General features: G+C 35.7%; 1 protein-coding gene across 3 annotated transcripts in view; it reads right to left on the bottom strand.

Annotated features, from left to right (window-relative positions):
* NELL1 (neural EGFL like 1) overlaps positions 1 to 13,432 on the bottom strand; it is a 609,773-nt gene that overhangs the window by 276,805 nt on the left and 319,536 nt on the right. The window lies entirely within an intron of this gene.

Below are 13,432 nucleotides of genomic sequence, written 5' to 3'. Positions count from 1 at the left end.
CAGTACAGTGGCCCAGGCAACGGCAGTGATACCGGAGGGGACACAACAAAGGAACCACCACCCCCACTCCAACTGCTCCTATGCCAACTACCAAAGCTATCTTCCGCTGGCCTCAATATCCATGCCAGCTGCCTCGGCCACTCCCCGCTGATCCAATTTATCATGTCCATAAGCAAGGTGGAGGGGGGAAGCAACCAGGATAACACCAAGGAGTGGGGAGCGGCCGCTGCAGAGACCCAGGCTGGGCATCCCACTGCCGCTGCCGCCGACCACACCCATGCCAGCTGCAGAGACCCCAGGCCAGGCGTCTCGATGACAACGACGACCACACCCACGCTGGCTGCAGAGATCCCAGGCCGGGCGTCCTGCCGCAGCCGCTGACCACACCCACGCCAGCAGCCACCGACACTCTCCATTCTCCTTTCACCACCAACCGCCCCATTTCATTCATGACGTTCCAGCTACAAGGCAGAACGTCGCAGCTCAAGGGTATCCCCGAGGTCCCAGGAAGTTCTCATAGCAGGACCTGGAACCAACGATGGGATAGGGTACCCCCTGTAAGCCCCAAGGAGGACAATCATCTCCCCGAAGCTCTCCTCAAATGCAACAGGACACCATCTTGGGCATTCGTACTCTTAGTTTTGGAACTAATGATATAAAAAATGTTTTCATCTGAATCAAATTGCCTGTGGTAAGTCATAATGGAGATTAGCAACATTATGATTTAAATTGGACATTAGAAGATACTAAAGTTTCCAGGCAAAAAAAAACCCCACCTGTTTTTTGTTTTAATTAGGGTAGGATTTATAAAATGATGCAAACTATAACTATAACATTTGAAATATTAAAAGATATATTCAAATAATGGGGTAGAAATTAGTAGTACAATAAACCCAGTAACAATATCTACTACCTTCTATTGACAAATTTTCCCTAAAGGTTGTTAATGAAGAAATTAAAGATGTGAAACAAATCTTGCTTGAAGCAAAAACAGTAGAATCAGAGATATTGCAGGGGAAGAGAGTATGCCTGGATTGCAGGTGTTATATACAAATAATAAACCTGGAAAATGACCTCTTTTTTTAGATACATCATTTTTGAGTGAGCCTTTCAGAATCTGTAAAGTGGGATACATATCATACAAATAAACAAAAGCATAGCTGGACTATGCAAGCAAACATCCCAGACTGTCAGATGTTTGCAAAGAGCTCGTGTTGTTTTAAAATTGTTTTGTGATACTTTATTTTTAAGACTTCAGCAACCGAAATTCAACCGTGTTAATTGATAAATTCATTAACATAATCAAAAATTCTATTGATAGAGTTTGGGATTAAAAATCAAGTGCCCCATCACAAATAAACTATTTTTTTAAAGTATCTTAAGTAAAGGAAGGCTGTTGTACAGAACTGAATGTTACTTCTTACTTAGCAGCTTTTCCTTTTTAAGAAAACTTGCCACCCATAACCTTCACAAACTAAAGACATTCCAGAAGGAAAGAATGCCTGTCAGCTCGCAGTTTGTGCTCGCTTTACAAAGTGTCCCCTTATGTTATAGATCATCTTGTCAATTTAAACAGCCATAAAATGTTAGCATTTTAGAAGAAATGACCTTTCAAGTACCGCAATGTAATTAGCAATGCACTCTGGAGTGACAGTGTCCTCTGCAAAACAGGTGAACTGGCAGCTGAAACTTTTAATACTATTGTGAAAGGAAAAGGACAGCTTGAAGCAACACTTCATTGTTCTTGTTGATGGACAGTTCATTCCCTAAACTTTTAGGAATAAAAATTATCATTTTGTGCTCTGTCTTTGGATACAATTGGCCCAGACAGACCAGCATTTAGATTAATAGACGAACTGCTTCCAAAAATGTCCTTATGGAAAGTTATTGTCTACTGCAGTTAAAAACTATTGTAAGGGAGCAGCAGGAAGATAACTGGCAGCCTTAAATTGTACGACGTAATCCCAAAGCTGTTAAATTTGCAGCTGGAGGGAGAAATAATACTGAGACTCAAAAGGTAATGAGCACTTAATTCATAATGTAATGATGTTCCTTTATTTTATTTTTTTTGACAATAAATTTATATCTCTTTTTGCCTTTCCTTTCTCATTGTCAGCTAGATTATGCCTCCTTCATGGTATTTCATTAAAACTTGTGAAAAAGCAGGGGGGGGGGGAAACTATTGGGCACAAATAAAAAGTATATGCAGAAAGTTTTAAACAATATTCAGATGAAACCATAACCTACGACTTATGGATGGTCAGTTAGAAAGGCTCATGGATGGTTGGTTTTTATATGTGGTGATTGTAGTAAGGCTATTGTATGGACAAAGATGGAAGAATGTAGAAACATTTATAATGGCGAAATGGATCGCAGATTCGCAATGATGGCAAAGCTTGCAGAAATGGCTAAATTGGCTTTTTTGATTAAGGAGGGAACAACAGTTGCAAGTAATCCTTGACTAAAACCTATTTGTTTAACAACCATTCAAAGTAACCATAGGACTCAAAAAAAGTGGCTTACAACCGGTCCTGTCACTTACGACCAACTTAGTTAAACCTAAATTTTAACCACAAAGCATATGCACAAAGTAAATAAACTACCGATTAATCTGTACCACAAAACACAAGGAAAATTAAATAAAGTTTCATCTTCAAATTCAAAATCCTGGATTTTTATTCAAAGAAATGCAAATGTATTCTTAATGTTTACCAAACTCTAAACAGATTTTGCATGGCTAGGGAAAGAAATTAAAATAATTAAACTTATGAAGAAAATACCTGATCAGACAAACATTCATCAACAAAGAGAGGTAAAACAAACTTCGATAAGTGAGAAGTAGTAGAAAAGGTAATCCCCTTTTTCCCCTCAGAACATCCTTTATTGATGAATTAGTCTCTTTAGAACAAGACTGGCCATTTGGTTTTCTGACCGAATCAAAGCCAGAATAATATATCCATGCATCTCATCATGATGGAAGAAGCAGTGGGTGACAAAGTTCAAGTTCTATTTATGAAAACCAAAATGCATCAATCTGGCCAACTGAAGTCCAACCCAGATTAAATCTGCCTTAAGCATCGAGTATCAAGTGGACTACAGGTAGTCCTCAATTTACAACAGTTCATTTAGTGACTACAGGTAGTCCTCAACTTACAACAGTTCATTTAGTGACCATTCAAAGTTACAACAGCACTGAAAAAAGTGACTTATGACCATTTTCACAGTTACAACCTTTGAAGCATCCTCATGGTCATGTGATCAAAATCCTGATGCTTGGCATTTATGACCCTTGCTGTGTCCCAAGGTCATGTGATTCCTCTCTTATGACTTCACACACGCAAAGTCAATAGGAAGCCAAATTCATTTAATAACCAGGTTACTTATGTATCAAATGCATGATTCACTTAACAACTGAGGCAAGGAAGGTCATAAAATGGGGCAAAATTCACTTAACAAATGTCTCACTTAACAACAGAAATTTTGGAATCAATTGTGGTCACAAGTCAAGGACTACCTGTATAACAATGCCCTGAAAAAGTCTGCATACAAGACAAGCAAGTCTGCATGTCCATTGACCATTCCATGGTAGCTGCATCCTGGGTGCCTGCTTGATTTCTGGAGTCCAAAAATAATTTCAGTGCAGAAATACACAGAGTATATAGAAAGGCTAGCTATTTACTAGAGGAATATTTAAAAGTAAACATACCTATCAGTAAAAAGAAATAAGTGTGAAATATAAAGGGATTTCATGCTCTTCAGTTGTTAGGTGAGTATTCTATGAAATACATGTCTAGAATAAAATGTATATTTCCTGGTTAAGAAAGCACAAATCAAGAATGAAACTGTCATCAATAATAAATAGAACCAGTTGAATTGATGCATCAACTTAGTTATTTGTAAAGTCACCATTTCTCAGGAACATAAGATATGATTTCCAATAAAATGTCCTAGTTCAATCTTTGCTGCCATCAGTTAAAAGGATATCAGATAACAAGGATTAGGGAAGGCAGCTGTCATTGAGTTAGAGCAATGATCTGATCCAAAGTTGTTTCATGTGTTTATTTAAGAAACCTGTTAGAGTCACTTTCTGATTCTTGATACTTGGAATATAACTGGAAGAAAATGTGGCAATCAATGATGGTAGCTGAATATTTTGATAGAAACAGGCATATTTCCATAAATAACTAAGGAGCAAGGGAATTTGCTTGAAACTTGTCTTTCTAATAGTTCCCCATCCACAACAATGCATTTCAACAAAAAGTCAAAATATTTACTAAGTTTCAAAACAAGAGCAGAATAGTAAATTCATAAGGAAGCACTTTTACATTGTATAACACAAAGCCAAAGTCAAATAAATATGACGTCTGTATAACACAGGTCATATTTATTTGACTTTGGCTTTGTGTTTTGCATGTAGTCAGTAAATGGTAGTTCATTCAATAAACCATGGTAAATTAAACCATGATACAAAGCAATATGAGAACCTGATCACATTTTAGATATTCTTTTCTCCCAGGCCTTTGTAAATGTTTTTTCCCTAAAACGTCCATCTGGCATTAAAAGAAGTAAGGCAGCAAACTTAATCTAGCTACAATTATATAACTGCATATACTTCATGGATATCAATAAGATTTAAACTACCTATGTATTTAAGTGATGTATGAGAAAAATAATTAATGATAACATGTATCAAAAGAGAATCAATATTGCTGCACACTTTCTGTGATAGTATCTACAGTATAGACATAAAATGTTATCATTATTGCGCTGTATATTTCATTATGCATCTGAAAAAAAATAATGCCTTCATTTCAAAAGTTTTTAAGCTCTCAAAGATATTTTTATCGCCATTCTTAACTTTACCTATGCAGGAAAACTTTGGGGAAAAAATATGAGTTAAATTGTTCCCCAAACAAACAATGTTGTATAACATTCCAGTATCCACATTAGACTTCCGCTCACAATGCTTACAAATTATCACCGTTTCTGATGCACATGCATCAACGTTTAATGACTTACCTTTAACATTTATTTCTTACTCTGGATAACATTAGAATTAGGCAATAAAGCATTAAAGTCAATGTCAAGGCTCTGCTTGACTTTAATGGAGACTAAATTAATATGGTCATTCAGCTAGTATCAAACAAAAGACAAACACCCACTCACTAATTATTAGCATAGATAAAGTAATGGTAAGACTTCAGGATAGCCAACTATTCATGACAGCCCATAAATCCTGAAGTTTGGGACATTTATTGAATGAAGAGACATTATTGCAACACTGAGTGTTTTCAAAGATAAATCTTACCATGATAGTTACAATCTGTTTCACTAGTGAGCTGTTAAACATAAGAAATGATTGTAAGGTGGAATTTATTTGGAACAATAATTACTTATGACATTTTGGTGCAGCATAATTCATAAACATATGGATATCTTATTAGAAATTGAAACTCATTTTTAATAAAACTCAGTGTGATATTGCACCAATATAACTAAACCGACTCAAAGGAACAACAAATAATTCCAGTTTAACTATTCCAAGGCTTGGCAATTTCCACATGCAGTCTAATTCCCCTGTCAAAGCAGACTTTACTAACACAAATATATCTATGGACAAGTACAGACATAAATATTATTTTCCTATAAGATTTGGAGACTGCATAATTTACTTCTTCCACACAAAATTGACATTACTTTGTTTGATGTTTTCATCTTTAGAGCAAGCACCCTTTTTTTTTCACCCTCAAATATGAGACTGCAAACAATCAATCTTGACTTTGCCCAGTAATAATGAAAATGAAATCTCAGTACAATGTAATCTGGTTCATAGACAGGCTATCAAATTGAAACACATGTGCTATTTAGCCTCTTCAGGAAATCAGGACTTTGGGTCTATAATTCAGATATTACTATCCAATCATAAAACATCTTGACTTCGATTATGGACTTGTTCATTAGATAATCACTTTAGATTTTCTCTGAAAATAACGTTATCAGGATTCTTTTCTATGATGTTATTTAAATAAAGGAAAGGAGAATAGTATTTCTCGCAGTAATGAAAGAAAGTCACCCCACACCATCCAATCAAGAAGTCCATAATATCAGTTCATTTATCAGTCTACAACTATCAATTCATGACAGAAAAAATAGACTATTTTAAATCCTAAAGCATTTATACCTTCAAGAACAGTCACTTGAACATAAATTGTTGGGGGGCCCTGTGTGTTTTGCATACAATACTTATATGTCTTTTATATAATTCTGTCACCTATTTTTAAATTAGTAAAAGATTCAGAAATCTCTTGGAAGCTGTCTTTACATTCACATGCATTGTGAGTGTTCTCCACTCAAACATTTCCATGGTGCCTTACTTATATATGGTTATGTTAACTTTCATAGTCTCCAATTCTAATCTCTAATTTTGATGTGTGTGAGAGAGAGGAGAGTTGGAGAGGGAGAGAGAGAGAGGGAGAGGGAGAAGGAAAGGGAGAGATACTTTCTCTAGAAAAATCAATTATGGGCTTTCCAAAACTGAGACACCCTTTTGCAAAAATGTAGTTTTCAGTCTTTTAAACTAAATGACTTGGTGTGTTTGAGAGAAAGAGAGAAAACCAGTGGATCTTTTAAATACGTAGAGTTGGGGCTGCATGCTTTTGTTTTCTGCAAAAAAAAAACCATTTTTCATTGAGTGTCCCATTCCTGGCTTCGGAAATTGTGCATTCCTACTTGTGTACAACTCCAAGAAGGCCTAGGATCTCTACAAGATCATTAGGGGATAAAAATTTGCGTACTTTTACTTTTTTTTCCTTTCTTGTATTATTATTTATGCTATAAAACTGATGTTATGATTATTAATTTGATTTTCATTTGGATGTTAACTGTTGGAAATCTCTAAATAGCTGGCAAGTAGAAACACTAGCAAATGAAATCCATCCATACATCAATAAGTAGCATAAATGAATTTCTATTATGAAAAGTAGAAGTTCAGTGCTTGCATGTATAACTGCCGGATGAATTATTATTTATACTAAAATGTACTGAAATTATTGATATATTATTGACATATTATTGCTGCCATCTTAATGTGTATATTGGTGGCATTCATTGACATTCATACTCTAACTTTTTTCTTATTTTTTAAAAAAATTGTCTTACTGATTGATGGCATATAAATCAATTAATCACTTAATCTAGCAGTAAGAGCCTTTTCTCTGTTTTCATTAATATGCCCAAAAGAACAGCAAAAAAGAAAAATACATTTTCCATCATCTGTTGTAGAAAGGCTCCCAAGTGGTCTTAAGCCAACATAATAAACTGGTGGAGAATAGTGATAGTTGCTCATGCTGGAAGGTCGGGACAGAAGAAAAGTAGAGTTGCTCAGCTTAAATATCTATAGCTGAGACCACAAGTTTGTGGGTAACACAGCAGGAGAACAAACTGCAAACTATTGCCACCAGATTAGTCTGCTTCATTAGTTAATCAATTAATCATTTAATTATGAACATTACCTACAATTCTTGATTTGAACTGCTGAATCTCTAAAATATTTGATTTTAACTCCTATCCAGTGGTGGGATTCAAATAATTTAGCAACCGTTTCTCTATCCTAATGATTTCTTCCAACAACCAGTTCACCAAACTGCTCCGAAAATTAACAATCAGTTTTCCCAAACTGGTGCGAACTGGCTGAATCCCACCACTGCTCTTATCCCTAGACTTTCTACTGAGTGGAGAGGGGTCTCTGATGGAAACCCACTTCAAGAAACTAGAAGTATTTGAAATGTGGATTTACAGGTAGTTGTTATGTATAACCTGGGTTGACAAAATCAGAAATGAGGAGGTGATAAGCTGCCTGGGAAAGCCAAGGGAAATCATCAAAAACATAAAAAGGGGAAAGTTAGAATATTTTGGACATATGATGCGACACCCGGAAAAAATATGGCATACTTCACTTAATCCTGCAGGGAAAGATTAAATGCAAATGAAGTCCAGGCAGAAGAAGAACAATATGGCTTCAAAATCCAAGGGACTGGTTTGGGCAAAACTCAACAGCACTTTTTCATGTGCCTCTTCATAAAAATAGGATTGCCAACGTGATTGCCAACCACCAATGATGGATATGGCACAAGAAGAAGAAGATGCCTAAAATCTCCAGGGTCTGGAGAGAATAAACTTTAACAGGTTCTATATATCTTTGAATAATCCAATGTTTTCTTTCAGTTATATGTTAGTCCAGTGGTTCTGAACTTTTTCTTCATCACGGACCTGCTTTGAGTACCTTTGGTGGCCATGGATTATGACCATGGACCCCTAAACCTATCTCAAGATTTAAATCATAACATTTCTTCAAGTCTTTGTAGATCCCCTGTGTTGACATCATACCCCCCAGGGGTCCACAGGCCATCCAGTGGTTGAGAACCACTGTGTTAGTCAGCTCCCCACCTCTCTTTCTACAAGTGTTTCTGCTAACTGTCCAGGCCCTACTTTTGTGATCCTTATTTCCAACTAAACTGCTCTATTTGTTACACAGTGTAGAATTCCCCAGAAATTTTGAGTGAGAACTTTCCTGCATTGGTATTTCTGAAGAGCATGTACTTTCCTCTGAATGCTCTAGATCAGGGGTGTCAAACTCATGTTATCATGGTGGTATCACATGATGTATCGGGATTTTTCCCCCTTTGCTAAATTTGGCATGGATGTGGCCAGCATGTGACACATCCAGCCCTCCAGCTGGGAGTTTAACAGCTCTGTCCTAAATTTTATACTGTATTAAAATACTGTAAGTCTTCTGGTTTCCTTTCATTCTTCTTACAAAGAAAAGGCTGAAGTCCACCTAATACCAAGAAGGACTGTTTTGCCAAATTGCTTATTTTTATTATGAATATATTATGCCTAGACACATAAGATTCAGTCTACATTTGTATGCTGTAGCCTGAATAAATGCTAATATTTGCATTGGCTTGAATGACTGCACAATTTACTTACTAAAAGCAGGATGCCACTTTAAAAAAATGCAAACTATAGCACAAACTATAATCATGAACAGCCAGAACTATTTAGTAATTAGAACCCATTCTGAACTACATTAATCCATAGCAGCCCCAAGAGCACTGTAACTTCAAGACCACTGTCACATTTAACCAGAAAATAACATTCAGTAACCTACTGCTTTTCATTAAACATCAACTGGTTAGATCAGATTAAATAATTATAGAAATTTAAGCATTCTTGTAATAGAAAAAATGGAAGGTTAAGATAACATAGTCTCTAAATTTGTAATGCATAACAGTGCAAACGCCATCCCAGATTGTGCAGAAAAGATGTCTAATTTTTAATTCAGAGCTCAAGCCTGTTATGACTCATGGCATATTGTAAGAAGTGCCTCTGCAAAGAGATTACATTTTTAATGTCTGTTAATAGCTTAATGAGACATCAACTGGGGCCAAGTTGTAATAGCTGTAATCTTAGCCGAAACAAAGCCAGTTTCCAGCATTAGTCATGTGGAATTTTGGTGCTGAGATTGGATGTTTGCTTTGAGATGTTTCATTACCCAACTAGGTAACATCATCAGTGCCAGTAAGTATGGGATTTGCTGCCTGTTTAAGCCTCACAACTGGGAGCAGCAAGTCTGCCACTAAGTGAAGTGATCATTAAGCAAAACATTTTATGACTGTCCCATTTAGCAATGGAAGTTCTGCCAATTCCACAACTTCTGGTAATCCTTGTTGCCATTGTTTGATGAATTTTGTGTGGTCATTTGGTGCCACCCCAGTCTCACTAAGCCCCAACTTTGGTTCTCCAGACTGCTTCCTTTTCAGCTCACCCACCTCTGCCCAGTGCAGCAAGAAGCCCCAAAGCTGCAGCAATGTCACTAGTAACCCCTGAGCTGCCAAATGGCAAGAAGAACTGGTTCTTACATCCCATCAGCAGCTTCACAAGTGGGAAGCCACAGCAAAGAATCTCCTTGGTCAGTAGGGCCCTGGTCCCTTTCCTTAGCAATAATACAGCGACATATACCTAGTTATCTATAGTTCTCACCTGTCAGCCTACAGAACATTTCCATGGCACTGCCTGCTCATGGATAGAATCATGAGCCCAGTGAGGTGAGGCTGGTAAAGATCATTTGGCAAGGATGGTCATAAGTGCAGGTGGGCTTGAACATTTATCATCATGACCATGGAAGCATTGCAACAGTTGTAAATTCAAGGAACAATCGCACGTCAATTTTTTCAGCACCATTATAACTCTGAACAGTCACAGACATTAAGCCAGGGGTTCTGATCCCGGTTTCCCTGAAAGTGGGTTGTTGGAGTGGATGTGTTATAGACTTTTTTGTTTTCTTTGAAGGTTTAAATTGTGTGTTAATCAGTTAGAAAGATCCTTCTGGCCAGATTCTCTGAACAGATATGTAATCACCTCAGTTCAATTAGATAACCACCAGGAAAGTACATAAATACCTGAGACTGGACAATCATTTCTCTGAAATTTCTGTGATTGAACAACCATTTCTTTCCTGCCTCAGCAGAAGGATGGACTTGACCTCCAAGGTCCTTTCCAACTCTGTTACTCCATTCTAAATCTGAAATCCATCCCAATCCACACCAATAGCTAGAAGAATGATAGAATCAATGTCCAAGGCCCAAATATGTTTTTACCACAGGTTTTTCACTCCTCAAAATTCAATCCGTTCCATTTGCTAGTCTTTCAGATAAAAAAAGCAAATGAGGTTATTCAACCCAATAATTCTTTTATACCCATAATAAGAATATTGATCTATAATAAAAATATTGATCTATAATAAGAATATTGATCTTTATTTGTAACACACAATGGAACAAAACTGCCACACTGAGGCACCTCTTAATATTGAACAATATTTACTACACGACTATGCGTGTATTTGTAACACTAAACCACTAAACATGAAGTACAGCTTAATGAAACAGTACCTTGGAGTAGGCTAAAACAATTAAATGAATATTTTATGGGTGTTTTTTTTTTGTTAATGAAGAAATGTGAATTAGTTACACAAACCTACATGAAATGTGTTGAAGAAATACAAATTAGTTATACAAATTTGCATGAAATGTGTTAGTTGCACAGAAATGTCTGTTGACACAGCTGTCTCCGTTGACACTAATGAACTTGCTTTTAAAAAATGGTACTCTGACAGCCTAGCAAATTGGCATGCTTGGTAGCAGAATTCAGTTTTGTTCTATTTTTAGAATGAAAGCTAGGCATTACAGTTTTTAATTGTCCCACTTTTTTTAAAAAAAATACACACTTCTGTTCATAAAAAGCTGGAACCTGGCTATACTAAATTCCAAATTGATTTCTGATTAAAATCTGGGGAGTATTTCAAATAGGAAAACATCTTTCCTATCCATAGAAGTACAAATAAGCAACCTTACTTTGTAACTACATATATGTTTATGTACATGTTTATGTACATGTACATATATATATACATACATACATACATACATACATACATACATACATACATACATGAATATGTTGACAGTGCCTAAACTTTCTTATTAACATTCCAAAACTGAATTATGAAGCTGCATAGGAATTTCCATGCACCACTTTCAGTTGATGGTGGAACAAAATATTGTTGGTTCATGGTCATTGTGCTAAAATCCTATACAAACTTGGACAGAATGTAAGTCAAAGATAATATTTGGTATATAACATTTAAATCTGCAGTATAAAATACACATATTTGGTTTTAACAAACAGCCAGGGTCCCCACATATATGAATACATTCTATAAGAATGACATTGGCTCTCATTGAAAATGCTTTTAAGGTAAGGACAGAAAGGGGGCAAATTGCATCATGATCTTGCTTCAAAATAAATTCAGGGGGAAAAGTCTATTATTGACATCAGGATCTTGTTCCAAAATAAATTCAGAGGAAGAGGTCTATTATTGACTTACCTATTTCCATTTTAATTATTTTATTATTAGGATACTGTTATCCTAATCATTGTTTTATCCTTTTATTAGGATAAAAGACATTGTTCAAAAAACTATCTCTTTATCACTGGATAAAAAAATATCACTGGATGATGTTTAAGGGACTTTTGTTGTTGTTGTAGTTGATAAAACTTCCTACCTCAGCAGTACTAGAAGAGGGGGAATTCTGTTCCTCCACAGAAACTTTTCCAATGAACTGAAGATAATGTTCAGAATATATTTGGTGGGAGGCGTGTAAGAGAAGATGAAATTGTCACTGGACAACTACTGTTGTAAATATGGTGGAAGAACAAGTCTTCCTAACTGAGAAATATAATAGATAAAGTAAGCACCAAGAAAACAGAATTCAGGTTAAAAAAAGAAATTGTTTCCAATTCATTACTTCCTTTCATGTATTTTATGAAGACCACACATAATCTAGACATTAATCATTATCCATTTATTATATAAAATCTGGGATAATTATGATCTGTGCCACATTCTTCTTCATTATGTCTAATATTAATATAAAATTGCTTAATGGTTTTATGTATTTTCCCTTATGCACATTCTGTATTATTTTCAAACTTGAAAATAATTTATGATTACTTTATGGTTGAGTTATTCAAATAATGTAAATCTTATTTCTTGTTACAGATGCTAATGCTAAGCTGTGATGAATCATTTAGTCCTAATCAGTTGCTTTTCCAAAAGGCAACCTAGACTTTCTTTGTTTTTCCTTGAAGACATTTTGCTTCTCACCAATAAGCTTTTTCAGTTCTGAGAATCTCTTTAGACATGAATTGGATGAAAGTTTTTTTCAGTTGCTGAATTAAGGAGTGAGCAGAAGCCTTCTTTGCATCATTCATGTTACAGATGTAGTACTTATCAATTTTTTCTATAGAGACAAGGTGGCACAGTGCTGCAGGCTATTTCAGCTGACTGCTAACTGCAGTTTGACAGTTTGATTCTCACTGGTTCAAGCTTAACTCAGCCTTCCATCCCATCCGAGGTGGGTAAAATGAAGACCCAGATTATATGCTGACTCTGTAAACAGCTTAGAGAAGGCAGTAAAAGCACTATGAAGTGGTATATAAGTCTAAGTGCTATTGCTATTGCTATATTGTTATTTATATTAGATATTTTCTGAGTAATATTAGGTTTATATTAAATACCCTCTGTAGCACAAACTTCATAATCATGCTCTGTATGTATTATGATGATGATGATGATGATGATGATGATGATGATGATGATGATGATTCTGTTTCTTTGCATGTACACTGCTTCTGTATTGGAGACAAATTCTTTGTGTTCATAGTCACACTTGGCCAGATAAAGTATTCAATTCAATTTAGTTCAATTGCTATATGATATTTTATTTAGCACACGGCTAAATAAATTATTGGACTTGCAACATTTCATGTAGATTTTTAATCTTTATAATAATATTTTATAGGAAGCAAA

Source organism: Natrix helvetica, assembly GCF_964273705.1.
Source record: "Natrix helvetica genome assembly, chromosome: 1".
Classification (NCBI taxonomy): Eukaryota; Metazoa; Chordata; class Lepidosauria; order Squamata; family Natricidae; genus Natrix; species Natrix helvetica.
Note: the sequence above shows the minus strand (reverse complement) of the source record. Positions and strands in the feature narration are given on the sequence as shown.